We start from the raw sequence: 15,534 nt of genomic DNA, 5'->3' as shown, positions 1-15,534 counted from the left end.
GTAACAAAAAAGTACACTCTCAATGTAGATCTAGATGAACTATTTCCATTTCTTGTCTGAATAAATTAGCATTAATGCCATGCAAGTGAACTTAGATATTGTAGAAATAAAGTAGAAATTAGATCTTACCTGCTAATTTTCTTTCCTTTGGTCCCACCAGACCAGTCCAGAATCTGTGGCTTATATCCATCGACCAGCAGATGGAGACAGAGAAGTAAAATAGTTTTGTGTGATTCGCCCCACAAGGGCACCATACAGCCTTAGATACTCAGTATTTCAACTGACAAAGCAAACCAATGCAATATGTTGACATGAATATAGTAAGGATGATTCCTTACTATATTCATGTCAACATATTGTCTTTAAACAATTTTGAAAGGTTAAACTGTCAGAGAAAAAGTGAACCTGAGAACTTGACAGTGTATAAGCATAATGAAAAGAACAAAATTAGAGAATGTAGATTGATTTAATAATTGTTGATATACTAGGGTGGGCCTCTGGGCTGGTCTGGTGAACCTAAAGGAAAGAAAATTAGCAGGTAAGACCTAATTTTTCCTTCCTTAGCATCCTCACCAAACCAGAATCTACGGGAGATAAAAAGCACATCTCAAAATGGGTGGTACTTTAATATCCTTGACAGTATATGTTCTTGTACGAACATAGCAAACACTTGCGCTTGCAAAACAGGACAATAATGCATTGTGAATGTATAACGGAATGACTATATACCAACTCTATTGAATGGGGCAACCTTTTTCAACTTTGCCCATGAAATCAAACACCTTCACCATAAGCAACTCAGAAACTGATTGATTGTTACATTTGTACCCCGCGCTTTCCCACTCATGGCAGGCTCAATGCGGCTTACATGGGGCAATGGAGGGTTAAGTGACTTGCCCAGAGTCACAAGGAGCTGCCTGTGCCGTGAATCAAACTCAGTTCCTCAGGACCAAAGTCCACCACCCTAACCACTAGGCCACTCCTCCACTCCACTATGAGGCAACTGCCTCTTCAAAGTGTAATGGAAACAATCATTACTTTCTGTACCCAGGTTCTAGTAGCATTGGGGATAATACAGCTTACAACGTAGTACCTGTGGCGAAACGGGATTTTCATGCCTGTGATTTGTATTACTGTATTTATGGCATTATTTCTCTTATGTGGCCAGCAGGTGGTGTCTGTCCTCTGCTTTAAAGCAATGGAGAGGTAACTATTTTCCTCTCAGCTTAAGCCCTGAGGGAAAGTAACCTGCACTGCTATTGGCCAAATACCCCTGCTCTGGGCTCTGATTGGCCCTGAAATACAAAATCCAGCCAGAATGTGCTGGATTCCTTCAGTCTCACGGAGTAAAAATCTCTGCACGGAGACCTGTTCAAAACCTGTGAGCAGTTATTTTCCTGAACTCCCCAGGTACTACTCAGATAGTAAGAAAATGTCTAGTTAGTTTAATGTTAATTCCTGTTATTGTTTGCTATTTACACCTGCTTTTTCACCATTCACTGTTCCACTTTTCTGATAATAAACCAATTAGTTTATTAGCTCGGCTGTCCTGGACTAAACATCTTGGTGATTTGTGTTCTCAGTCTGTGGGTGTTTTCTGGGAACTGTGGGACCCCTGGGATTATGGCCCCAGCATCCTTAGAAACCACCGGGGGAATAATTTATGGGTGGGCGACTCGCCCAGAGGCAAGAGAAACCTAGTGCGGTGTAGAGCATGTGCACAGGTGCAGGCGGGCCTGAGCAGTGCTGACAGACCCTTTAGGTGGCCACAGGGTTCACCCCGGGTGAGTGCTAGGCATTTTGTGACGGTACCAGAGGTACAAATCATACTCACACTCCTGTCTACTAATGAAAAGAAGAAGCAGGAGAAACTGAAACATGTGGAACAAAAACAGCATCTATGGAAGAATGTAAGAAAGCGAATAGAATGTTGGGTATTATTAGGAAAGGTATGGAAAACAGGTGTGAGGATGTTATAATACCGTTGTATCGCTCCATGGTGCGACCGCACCTTGAGTATTGTGTTCAATTCTGGTCGCCGCATCTCAAGAAAGATATAGTAGAATTGGAAAAGGTGCAGCGAAGGGCGACTAAAATGATAGCGGGGATGGGACGACTTCCCTATGAAGAAAGACTAAGGAGGCTAGGGCTATACAGCTTGGAGAAGAGACGGCTGAGGGGAGACATGATAGAGGTATATAAAATAATGAGTGGAGTGGAACAGGTGGATGTGAAGCTTCTGTTCACGCTTTCCAAAAATACTAGGATTAGGGGGCATGCAATGAAACTACAGTGTAGTAAATTTAAAACAAATCGGAGAAAAGTTGTCTTCACCCAACGTGTAATTAAACTCTGGAATTCGTTGCCGGAGAAAGTGGTGAAGGCGGTTAGCTTAGCAGAGTTTAAAAAGGGGTTGGACGGTTTCCTAAAGGACAAGTCCATAAACCGCTACTAAACGGACTTGGAAAAATCCCAAATTCCAGGAATAACATGTATAGAATGTTTGTACGTTTGGGAAGCTTGCCAGGTGCCCTTGGCCTGGATTGGCCGCTGTCGTGGACAGGATGCTGGGCTCGATGGACCCTTGGTCTTTTCCCAGTATGGCATTACTTATGTACTTATGTACTTAGAAGACGAGAAGCACTTACTTAACAGATCACCTCTACTCAACACCTAAAGACAGAAGTCTAGATTTGAAGAGATATCCTATATAATAAAACGCACCTCCAACATTCTGAAGCTGACTCTGTGGCTGAAGCATTCCTGCTCTCTGTAAGGCTCCAGCTACTAAACTGATGTCACGTAGTTCCGGGTATGTCACCGGCAGCACTGACAAACCGGACAGCAGCACGAGGCCCTGCCCCTGCCGCCCTCGCTACAACACCACGCCCCCCCAGGTCGAATGACAGCAGCACAAACGACAGCAGCATGAGGCCCCGCCCCTGCCGCCCTCGCCGCAACGCCACGCCCCCCCCCAGGTCGAGCACCGTGCGCGGCTCCAGCCACAGGACGCAAGGGCCACCCACTGGGTCTCCCCTTTTCCACTGCCTCTCATCACTATCCTCCGCCTCAACAACCTCTGTCGCCATTGCCAACCTGTCGCTATCGCTGTCCTTCTCCGCCGGGGTCCCACCGCACGGCCCCGAGCCCAACCGCCCTGGGAATGAGACAACCACGAGACAGGAGCGGGGCCAAAATACATGAACAGGTAGAGCTGGGGACAAGACGCATGAAGAACGAGAGGCGTGGCCAAAACACGAAGAGGGAGGAAGGTGGGGTCATAAACACAGAAGGGCGGGACCAAGACACATGATTGATATGAAAAAAAAAATCCCCCTCAACATCACACTGGCAGCCCTGAACTCCCGGCTCTCCAAATCAGCTTCACTCACTCGCCTAAGCACCCATTTCAGGCCGCCAACCAGCATCAGACCTGCCAGAATTATTGCTTATTTTTACACTTCCTTACAATTTCATAGGCCCCCCTCCTCCAGGTTGAGGCCAGTGTGCCATAAGTCAATAAAGCATGCAAACATTCTCCCTGAGGGAGTGTTTTTCTTTAAACATGTTTGTTAATCAGTGTCTGTGAAGTTACGATGTGTTCATTGGTTTGCAAGAAACCTAATCTGAAGATATTACAGAAGAGTTTGTTAATGTTACGATTGACACATATACCTCTGTAATTGTTTGGGTTAGTGGTATCCCCATTTATAGATTAGTGTAATTAACCACTCTTACCCCATCTTACGGAACTGACTAGAGAACACGGAGGGAGGGGCGACCCTGGAACTCGGAGGGAGGGAGGGGGGGCCCATGGTACACACTCTTATTCTCACACACACATGCTCTCTCTCACAGACACACTCGCATCCAGTCTCACTCTCTCTCTGTAACACACACACAGTCACACATTCACTCTCTCTCTCTCTCTCTCTCTCACACAGTCAGTCTCACACACACTCTCTCAAACATATACACTCCAAGGAAAACCTTGCTAGCGCCCGTTTCATTTGTGTCAGAAATGGGCCTGTTTTACTAGTATATCAATATCTTCTAGAGGATGAGATCATTCAAAATGCTCTGAAAAGCGCTCAAAAATTGAAAGGCCTAGAGCAGTGGTGGCGAACCTATGGCACGCGTGCCAGAGAGGGCACGCAGAGCCCTCTCTGTTGGCACGCGCGCCGTCGCCTCAGCCACTTCCAGTCCCCCTCTGAATAAGTCATACTCGCATCAGGCCGGCCTCTCTCCCTTCCACACAGCACCAGGCCGCCCGCCCCTCCCTCCCTCCCTCCCTTCGAGCACCAGGGCCCCCCCTCTGAAATTTAAAGGTCATACCTGCTCGGGGATAAAGTGTCGACAGCAGCAGTGAAAAGCGCTGGCTCGGCGCGCCTTCAGCCTTCCCTTCGTTCTGTCTCTCAAGCGCTGGTCCCGCCCTCATTTCCTGTTTCCGCAAGGGCGGGAGCAGCGCTTGAGAGACAGAACGAAGGGAAGGCTGAAGGCGCGCCGAGCCAGCGCCTTTCACTGCCGCTGTCGACGCTTTATCACCGAGCAGGTATGTGTGTTGATTTCCTTCCCCAATCTAAACACATCCACAGAATACTTGCTTTTCTTGTGGCTAAAAATGCACATGCTCTGGGGGAACACCCGGAACAGTTGTTGTCAGCGTTAAGAAACAGAAAGTTCCCACTAGAGGCCCAGGAAAGTAATGGGACGCTTCACTGGTTACAAATTGCAGTTGCTATCACAGATCTTTCTCTGCCAAAAGATGTGTAGAGCAGCAAAGAGAAGAAACATGGGAGAAATAAATATCCTACAGAAAGAAAGGGTCAGGAAAGAAAAAAGCGAGAAAATAACTTGTTACAAAATAATTGCTTTTTTTGCCGCTGCTCCTAAAGCTGTTTTTATTTGGAACCTGGGAGATGGGCAGAGCTTGGGGTATAATTTATGGGCAGTTGGCATAATCGGAATGATTATGTGACGTGGTTTCCATCGGAAGCTGGTTTCAAGCCTGGCACTACATTCATTCATCTGGAGAGCTGAGTTTCATTCACAGACTGAAATAATTGATCTGCCTCCAGTGGGATAAGGCTGATTGTTTACCATCAGTTACTGATATAATTCTTTGAACTATTGACTTTATTGGTGGCTGCGTACATTGATAAAGTGTATGATTGATGGCTATTGGGTACATATAGTAGGGCAAGTCTTTTTGCGACGTATTTACTACAGAAAGTCAAATTATGTAATATAGATGGTAAAAGTGCCATTAAAAATGTGTTTGGATGTATGTGTATGAATGATGGTGTGAGAGGTTTGATAGGCAGAGTTCCTGTGGAGCCATGTGTTGTATATGAATGATAATTGCGCATTTGTCTTTCATTAAAGAGTTAATTATTGAAGTGGAGTACTTTAGTATTTTCTTGCTGAAATTTGTACTCTTAGTTTAATTAATTTCTCCTATTGGTAGGTGATAGCGAATGCTACATACCTGTAGAAGGTATTCTCCGAGGACAGCAGGCTGATTGTTCTCACTGATGGGTGACGTCCACGGCAGCCCCTCCAATCGGAAACTTCACTAGCAAAGTCCTTTGCTAGCCCTCGCGCGCCCGCGCGCACCGCGCATGCGCGGCCGTCTTCCCGCCCGAAACCGGCTCGAGCCGGCCAGTCCAGTATGTAGCAAGACAATACACTTCAAGGGAAGACACAACTCCAAAGGGGAGGCGGGCGGGTTTGTGAGAACAATCAGCCTGCTGTCCTCGGAGAATACCTTCTACAGGTATGTAGCATTCGCTTTCTCCGAGGACAAGCAGGCTGCTTGTTCTCACTGATGGGGTATCCCTAGCCCCCAGGCTCACTCAAAACAACAACATTGGTCAATTGGGCCTCGCAACGGCGAGGACATAACTGAGATTGACCTAAAAAATTTACCAACTAACTGAGAGTGTAGCCTGGAACAGAACAAACAGGGCCCTCGGGGGGTGGAGTTGGATCCTAAAGCCCAAACAGGTTCTGAAGAACTGACTGCCCGAACCGACTGTCACGTCGGGTATCCTGCTGCAGGCAGTAATGAGATGTGAATGTGTGGACAGATGACCACGTCGCAGCTTTGCAAATTTCCTCCATGGTGGCTGACTTCAAGTGGGCTACCGACGCTGCCATGGCTCTAACATTATGAGCCGTGACATGACCCTCAAGAGCCAGCCCAGCCTGGGCGTAAGTGAAGGAAATGCAATCTGCTAGCCAATTGGATATGGTGCGTTTCCCTACAGCCACTCCCCTCTTGTTGGGATCAAAAGAAACAAACAATTGGGCGGACTGTCTGTGGGGCTGTGTCCGCTCCAGATAGAAGGCCAATGCTCTCTTGCAGTCCAATGTGTGCAGCTGACGTTCAGCAGGGCAGGAATGAGGACGGGGAAAGAATGTTGGCAAGACAATTGACTGGTTCAGATGGAACTCCGACACAACCTTTGGCAGAAACTTAGGGTGAGTGCGGAGGACTACTCTGTTGTGATGAAATTTGGTGTAAGGGGCCTGGGCTACCAGGGCCTGAAGCTCACTGACTCTACGAGCCGAGGTAACTGCCACCAAGAAAATGACCTTCCAGGTCAAGTACTTCGGATGGCAGGAATTCAGTGGCTCGAAAGGAGGTTTCATCAGCTGGGTGAGAACGACATTGAGATCCCATGACACTGTAGGAGGCTTGACAGGGGGCTTTGACAAAAGCAAACCTCTCATGAAGCGAACAACTAAAGGCTGTCCTGAGATCGGCTTACCTTCCACTTGGTAATGGTATGCACTGATTGCACTAAGGTGAACCCTTACGGAGTTGGTCTTCAGACCAGACTCAGACAAGTGGAGAAGGTATTCAAGCAGGGTCTGTGTAGGACAAGAGCGAGGATCTAGGGCCTTGCTGTCACACCAGACGGCAAACCTCCTCCAATGAAAGAAGTAACTTCTCTTAGTGGAGTCTTTCCTGGAAGCAAGCAAGATGCGGGAGACACCCTCTGGCAGACCCAAAGAGGCAAAGTCTACGCCCTCAACATCCAGGCCGTGAGAGCCAGGGACTGGAGGTTGGGATGCAGAAGAGCCCCTTCGTCCTGCGTGATGAGGGTCGGAAAACACTCCAATCTCCACGGTTCTTCGGAGGATAACTCCAGAAGAAGAGGGAACCAGATCTGACGCGGCCAAAAGGGAGCAATCAGAATCATGGTGCCTCGGTCTTGCTTGAGTTTCAACAAAGTCTTCCCCACCAGAGGAATGGGAGGATAAGCATACAGCAGACCTTCCCCCCAATCCAGGAGGAAGGCATCCGACGCCAGTCTGCCGTGGGCCTGAAGCCTGGAACAGAACTGAGGGACCTTGTGGTTCACTTGAGATGCGAAGAGATCCACCAGGGGGGTGCCCCACGCCTGGAAGATCTGTCGCACCACACGGGAATTGAGCGACCACTCGTGAGGTTGCATAATCCTGCTCAACCTGTCGGCCAGACTGTTGTTTACGCCTGCCAGATATGTGGCTTGGAGCACCATGCCTTGACGGCGAGCCCAGAGCCACATGCTGACGGCTTCCTGACACAGGGGGCGAGATCCGGTGCCCCCCTGCTTGTTGACATAGTACATGGCAACCTGATTGTCTGTCTGAATTTGGATAATTTGATGGGACAGCCGATCTCTGAAAGCCTTCAGAGCGTTCCAGATCGCTCGCAACTCCAGAAGATTGATCTGTAGATCGCTTTCTTGGAGGGACCACCTTCCTTGGGTGTGAAGCCCATCGACATGAGCTCCCCATCCCAGGAGAGACGCATCCGTGGTCAGCACTTTTTGAGGCTGAGGAATTTGGAAGGGACGTCCCAGAGTCAAATTGGAGCAAATCGTCCACCAATACAGGGATTCGAGAAAACTCGTGGACAGGTGGATCACGTCCTCTAGACCCCCGGCGGCCTGATACCACTGGGAGGCTAGGGTCCATTGAGCAGATCTCATGTGAAGGCGGGCCATGGGAGTCACATGAACTGTGGAAGCCATGTGGCCCAGCAATCTCAACATCTGCCGAGCTGTGATCTGCTGGGACGCTCGCACCCGCGAGACGAGGGACAACAAGTTGTTGGCCCTCGCCTCTGGGAGATAGGCGCGAGCCGTCCGAGAATCCAGCAGGGCTCCGATGAATTCGAGTTTCTGCACTGGGAGAAGATGGGACTTTGGGTAATTTATCACAAACCCCAGTAGCTCCAGGAGGCGAATAGTCATCTGCATGGACTGCAGGGCTCCTGCCTCGGATGTGTTCTTCACCAGCCAATCGTCGAGATATGGGAACACGTGCACTCCCAGCCTGCGAAGCGCCGCTGCTACCACAGCTAGGCACTTTGTGAACACCCTGGGCGCAGAGGCGAGCCCAAAGGGTAGCACACAGTACTGGAAGTGGCGTGCGCCCAGCTGAAATCGCAGATACTGTCTGTGAGCTGGCAGTATCGGGATGTGTGTGTAGGCATCCTTCAAGTCCAGAGAGCATAGCCAATCGTTTTGCTGAATCATGGGGAGAAGGGTGCCCAGGGAAAGCATCCTGAACTTTTCTTTTACGAGATATTTGTTCAGGGCCCTTAGGTCTAGGATGGGACGCATCCCCCCTGTTTTCTTTTCCACAAGGAAGTACCTGGAATAGAACCCCAGCCCTTCTTGCCCGGATGGCACGGGCTCGACCGCATTGGCGCTGAGAAGGGCGGAGAGTTCCTCTGCAAGTACCTGCTTGTGCTGGAAGCTGTAGGACTGAGCTCCCGGTGGACAATTTAGAGGTTGAGAGGCCAAATTGAGGGTGTATCCTTGCCGGACTATTTGGAGAACCCACTGATCGGAGGTTATGAGAGGCCACCTTTGGTGAAAAGCTTTCAACCTCCCTCCGACAGGCAGGTCGCCCGGCACTGACACTTGGATGTCGGCTATGCTCTGCTGGAGCCAGTCAAAAGCTCGCCCCTTGCTTTTGCTGGGGAGCCGCGGGGCCTTGCTGATTCGCACGCTGCTGACGAGAGCGAGCGCGCTGGGGCTTAGCCTGGGCCGCAGGCTGTCGGGAAGGAGGATTGTACCTACGCTTGCCAGAAGTATAGGGAACAGTCTTCCTTCCCCCGAAAAATCGTCTACCTGTAGAGGTAGAAGCTGAAGGTTGCCGGCGGGCGAACTTGTCGAATGCGGTGTCCCGCTGGTGGAGAGACTCTACCACCTGCTCGACTTTTTCGCCAAAAATGTTATCCGCACGGCAAGGCAAGTCCGTAATCCGCTGCTGGATTCTATTCTCCAGGTCGGCGGCACGCAGCCATGAGAGCCTGCGCATCACCACACCTTGAGCAGCGGCCCTGGACGCAACATCAAAAGTGTCATAAACTCCTCTGGCCAGGAATTTTCTGCACGCCTTCAGCTGCCTGACCACCTCCTGAAAAGGCTTGGCTTGCTCAGGGGGAAGAGCATCAACCAAGCCCGCCAACTGCCGCACATTATTCCGCATGTGTATGCTCGTGTAGAGCTGGTAAGACTGGATCTTGGACACGAGCATAGAGGAATGGTAGGCCTTCCTCCCAAAGGAGTCTAAGGTTCTAGCGTCCTTGCCCGGGGGCGCCGAAGCATGTTCCCTAGAACTCTTAGCCTTCTTTAGGGCCAAATCCACAACTCCAGAGTCATGAGGCAACTGAGTGCGCATCAGCTCTGGGTCCCCATGGATCCGGTACTGGGACTCGATCTTCTTGGGAATGTGGGGATTAGTTAATGGCTTGGTCCAGTTCGCAAGCAATGTCTTCTTCAGGACATGGTGCAAGGGAACAGTGGACGCTTCCTTAGGTGGAGAAGGATAGTCCAGGAGCTCAAACATTTCAGCCCTGGGCTCGTCCTCCACAACCACCGGGAAGGGGATGGCCGTAGACATCTCCCGGACAAAGGAGGCAAAAGACAGACTCTCGGGAGGAGAAAGCTGTCTCTCAGGAGAGGGAGTGGGATCAGACGGAAGACCCTCAGACTCCTCGTCAGAGAAATATCTGGGATCTTCCTCTTCCTCCCACAAGGCCTCACCCTCGGTGTCAGACACAAGTTCACGGACCTGTGTCTGCAACCTCGCCCTGCTCGACTCCGTGGAACCCCGTCCACGATGGGGGCGTCGAGAGGTAGACTCCCTCGCCCGCATCGGCGAAGCTCCCTCCGCCGACGTAGTCGGGGAGCCTTCCTGGGAGGTGGCTGCGGTCGGTACCGCACGCGGTACCGACGTCGGGGACCTCAACCTGGGCGATGGGCCAGCCGGCGCCACGCTCGACGGTACCGGTGGCGCAAGCACCGCCGGTACCGGAGGGGTAGGGCGCAACAGCTCTCCCAGAATCTCTGGGAGAACGGCCCGGAGGCTCTCGTTTAGAGCGGCTGCAGAGAAAGGCTGAGAGGTCGATGCAGGCGTCGACGTCAGTACCTGTTCCGGGCGTGGAGGCTGTTCCGGGCTGTCCGGAGCGGAGCGCATCGACACCTCCTGAACAGAGGGTGAGCGGTCCTCTCGGTGCCGATGCCTGCTGGGTGCCGAATCCCTCGGCGACCCAGAGCTCTCGGTGCCGACACGGGGAGGAGACCGGTGTCGATGCTTCTTCGATTTCTTCCGAAGCATGTCACCGGAGCTCCCCGGCACCGACGAGGAGGACGTCGAATCCATCCGTCGCTTCCTCGGGGCCGAGACTGAAGAAGGTCGATCTCGGGGGGGCTGTACCGCAGGAGCCCTCAGGGTAGGCGGAGACCCACCCGAGGGCTCACCGCCACCAGCAGGGGAATGGACAGCCCTCACCTGCACTCCACCCGATGCACCACCATCCGACGACATCAGCAGACGAGGTCCTGGTACCACCGACGTCGATGCAGCTATCCGATGTCTCGGCGCCGATGCAGAGGCCCGATGCCTCGATGCACTCGATGCAGGGGCGGCCGAGGAAGATGGTCTGGACGCTGACGACGTCGATGCACTCGAAGATCCCGGTGCCGATGCCGACGAAGAGCCCGAGAACAACACGTTCCACTGGGCTAGTCTCGCTACCTGAGTCCGCCTTTGAAGCAGGGAACACAGACTGCAGTTCTGAGGGCGGTGCTCGGCCCCCAGACACTGAAGACACGACGAGTGTCGATCAGTGAGCGAGATAACCCGGGCGCACTGGGTGCACTTCTTGAAGCCGCTGGAAGGCTTCGATGTCATGGGCGGAAAAATCACGCCGGCGAAATCAAAAGCCGAAATGGCGAAATTTGAAGCACCAAATTTAGAGGGAGAAAAAATCTCGACCGAGGCCGAAAAGAGGCCTACCCCGACGACGAAAGAAAACTTACCGGGGCAAAAAAGCTGGAAGTACAGGGAGGATTTACACGAAACCCGGCGGGGGGTTTCCGGAGCACTTCCCGACTAGGACAAAGCTTTCCCGAAGGAAAAAAACACGTTCAAAACAATTGGACGCGCGAGGTCGACTTTCCGGGGCTCGACACGGCGAAAACACGACCGTACCGAGTGCGGACAAAAGAAGACTGGCCGGCTCGAGCCGGTTTCGGGCGGGAAGACGGCCGCGCATGCGCGGTGCGCGCGGGCGCGCGAGGGCTAGCAAAGGACTTTGCTAGTGAAGTTTCCGATTGGAGGGGCTGCCGTGGACGTCACCCATCAGTGAGAACAAGCAGCCTGCTTGTCCTCGGAGAATATAATTTATGGAAGCCATGCTCAGCCCTTTCTTAATTAGGCCTGTGCTCCTTGGGTGTCCTTCCCCCAAGGAGGAGCTGAGTAGAGAATAGCAGATGTGCCCATGAGTCTACCTGCTGAGCGGAAGGAACCCAGGGCAGCCTTCAGTGATCAGCTCACGCTGCTTGTCAGCAAGTGCCACCGAGAGAAAAAAAAACCAACAACAACAACAACAAAAAATACAGTAACAGCAGAACACTGATCTATCAGGGCACACCGTCATCAAAAGATTTGTGAAATTAAAAAGAAAAAAGAATTCTGACAGAAAAACAAAATCACCAGACAACAAAGGTAGAAAAAATCATTTTATTTTCATTTTAGTGTTTGGAGTATGTCCAATTTGAGAATTTACATCTGCTGTCTTATTTTGCACTGGGTATACTGGAGCTGAAACAGCTTACAGAAATGATTTATAATGAAAAAAAATCATGTTATTTTTTTCTCCTATACTAGTATAATATTTTCAATGATGTCTCTTTATATGCGCCATGGCTGGTGTAGGGGGTGTGGCTATCATAGGGGTGGAGTCATATGTGGTAACCCCGCCCATAATGAGTACCGGCACCTGTTGGCACTTTGCGATAAATAATTAGGTTTTGGGTCGCTGTTTGGGCACTCGGGCTCTGAAAGGTTCGCCATCACTGGCCTAGAGTGTCAAAGACAACATACAATTTTTCGCCAGAGAACAGGAAGGTAAAAAACTGATATTCGTGCTGTCACACTGATGCACAGCCAACTGGAAATTCTGTAGACAGGAGAATCCTGACTGCCCTGAAAACATGATCATGTTGCCACCTGAAGATAAGACCTGCTGCAATAGCTTGTCTTGAGGATGGACTCCTACAGAGCTATGACAATGAAGGAGATAGCAAGAGAGGAAAGCATCACCTCCGCATGGAATGCCTGCAGGCTAGTGCAAAACTAGGTAACACTTCATGGGTACATCACTTCCAGCCTGAAGTAGAATAATGAAGACCTCCTAGGCCTAACCCTGGCCTTTCAAGGTGAACTCTCAAGATCTGAGAGAATGAAATAACAAGCTTATATCTAATATCCCTATTAGAAGCAATCTCTTCTTCTTGGAAGTCATAACAGGTGATGCCGTCAAAGTCAGAATAGATTAAAAATAAAAACCATGGGGGGTTGAATACAGTTTGGCATTATTAAAACTATTGGTCCAGTGAGACCTGTAATCTGTGGAATTAGAAAAGGTTCAAAGAAGAGTGATAATGGGCTAGATGGTGAAATTAGGCCTTACCTGCTAATTTTCTTTCCTCTAGACCCTCCAGACTGCTCAAGACACTTGGGTTTATGCACGCCTACCAGCAGAGGGAGACTGAGAACACTAACTTTTAACTGTGTACATATAACCTATGCCTAGCCATCTACATCCTGTATACGCTTAGCAAAGCAGAGAAAACACCTCTACAGTAACTTTGAAACCCCTGTACCTGGAAAACCAATAGATAAACACCAACAGTGTGCTAAACAGACGGAACGCCAAAGCGCCCCACTCTGTAGCATATTAGAGTAAAAGAAAAATTCTCCGACCATACTGACCATTAAAGGAATAGCCATAGCAGAACACGGGCTCAAAAAGACGTCTGACAATAAACCGGGTGGGCTCTTGACCGGTCTGGAGGGTCTAGAGGAAAGAAAATTAGCAGGTAAGGCCTAATTTCACCTTCCTCAGCAACTCTCCAGACCGGTCAAGACGCTTGGGAATTACCAAAGCAGTAGTAGATTAAGGGCGGGCCCCACGAAACCCAGAGGACAACACAGCCGCTCCCAAACCAGCATCCTCTTTTGCCTGAACATCAATTCTATAATGCTTCACAAAAGAATGAATGGAAGACCACGCCGCTGCCTTACAAATGTCCTGCGGAGGAATAAAACTACTCTCCGCCCATGAAGCGGCTGCCCCCCCGAGTAGAATGTGCCTTAAACCACGGGGGCACTGTACGTCGCTTCAACAAATAGGCCGAAGCAATAGTCTCCTTCAACCATTGAGCCAGAGTTGCCTTGGAGGCCGCTTCACCTTTCTTGGGACCTCCAAACAAAACGAAACAACCTATCAGAAACTCGAAAATCCTGTGTTCTGCTCAAAAGCAAACGCGAAATGCGTCGAACATCCAACTTGGCCAAACAACATTGAGAATGATCACCCAAACGATCACCCAACACTGGCAACGAAATCACCTGATTTACATGAAAAGAGGATACCACCTTAGGAACGAAGGAAGGAACCGTCCGTAAAGTAACTTTCTCTCTCGTGAAAGACAGGAAAGGCTCCCTACAAGACAAAGCCTGAAGTTCTGAAATTCTACGCACCAAAGAAATGGTCACCAGAAAAAATGTTTTCAAAGTAAGATTTTTACAGGTGATGGAAGCCAACGGTTCAAACGGAGGCCCTACCAGTGCCTCTAAAACTAAATTCAAATCCCAAGGCTGCACCATCAGACGACGAGGTGGCCGAAGCAACTTCACTACCTTCAAGAACCGCCCCACGTCCGGAGAGGCCGCCAAGGATACTCCCTGAATTTTTCCTCTGAAACAAGACAAGGCTGCGACCTGTACCTTCAGGGAAGAGAGCGAGAGACCCCTGTCTAATCCGTCCTGCAGAAACTCCAAAACTTCCGCTATCAAAACACGGAAAGGGACATAATCCCGCTCTTGGCACCAATTCTCGAAAATGTGCCACAGATGCACATAAGCCAAAGAAGCAGACCTCTTACAAGACCGCAACATAGTGTCAATCACCCTGGCAGAAAAACCTTTCTTCCTTAATCTGTGCCTCTCGAGCCAAGCCGTAAGCAAGAATGGAGAGGGGTCGGCCATCTCGATCGGCCCCTGAACCAACCTCACCCCGGGCCCCAACGGGATCGGTTCCTGCACTAGCAAATGAACCAGATTTCCGTACCACGGACGACGAGGCCAATTGGGCGCTACTAGAATCACTGGTCCTGAATGACGACCGATCTACTGCACTACTTGCCCCACCAGCGGCCACCGGGGGGGGGGGGGGGGGGGAACACATAGAGCAGCTGTTGAGTTGGCCACAGAAGAACCAACGCGTCAATGCCCTCTGCTCGAGGATCCCTTCGATGACTGAAAAAATCGAGGGACCTGAGCATTGTCCACCGACGCCATGAGATCCAACACCGGGCAACCCCACTCCAACACTATACAATCGAAGACGGATGGATGGAGAGACCACTCTCCGGGATCCAACGTGTGCCTGCTCAGAAAGTCCGCGCTCATGTTGTCCACCCCTTTCTACGTGTACCGCCGAGAGACCCTGAAGATGAGTTTCTGCCCAAAACATTAACTCTGCCGCCTCTACACCTAGCGCTTGGCTCTTCGTTCCCCCCTGCCGATTTACATATGCGACGGCCGTGGCATTGTCGGAAAGAACCCTGACTGCCTTGCCTTCTAGAAGGCTCTGAAAGGATCGAAGAGCTAACCGAATTGCTCGCGTCTCCAGGCGATTGATGGACCAACGCGCTTCCTCCAACGTCCTTGGGCTACCTGACCCAGACAATGAGCCCCCCAGCCTCTCATCCGTGGTAAGCATTACCCAGTTCGGATTGTCTAGCGGCATGCCCTCCGCTAGATTCGGAGAATGAAGCCACCAGCGGAGGCTACGTCGAGTGATCTCCATCAGAAGGAGTCTCTCCTCCAAACACTGAGACTGAGGGGACCAACGACTCAACAAAGCTCCCTGCAACTGTCTCATATGGGCCCTGGCCCAAGGAACTACCTCTCTATTGTTGCCGCCATCAGACCCAAGACCTGAAGATACGTCCGCGT

General features: G+C 50.7%; 1 protein-coding gene across 1 annotated transcript in view; it reads right to left on the bottom strand.

Annotated features, from left to right (window-relative positions):
* The window catches only part of NSD1 (nuclear receptor binding SET domain protein 1), a 226,858-nt gene that overhangs the window by 5,112 nt on the left and 206,212 nt on the right, over window positions 1–15,534 (bottom strand).

Source organism: Microcaecilia unicolor, chromosome 8, assembly GCF_901765095.1.
Source record: "Microcaecilia unicolor chromosome 8, aMicUni1.1, whole genome shotgun sequence".
In the NCBI taxonomy this organism is placed as follows: Eukaryota; Metazoa; Chordata; class Amphibia; order Gymnophiona; family Siphonopidae; genus Microcaecilia; species Microcaecilia unicolor.
This window is presented reverse-complemented; position numbering and strand designations above follow the sequence as displayed.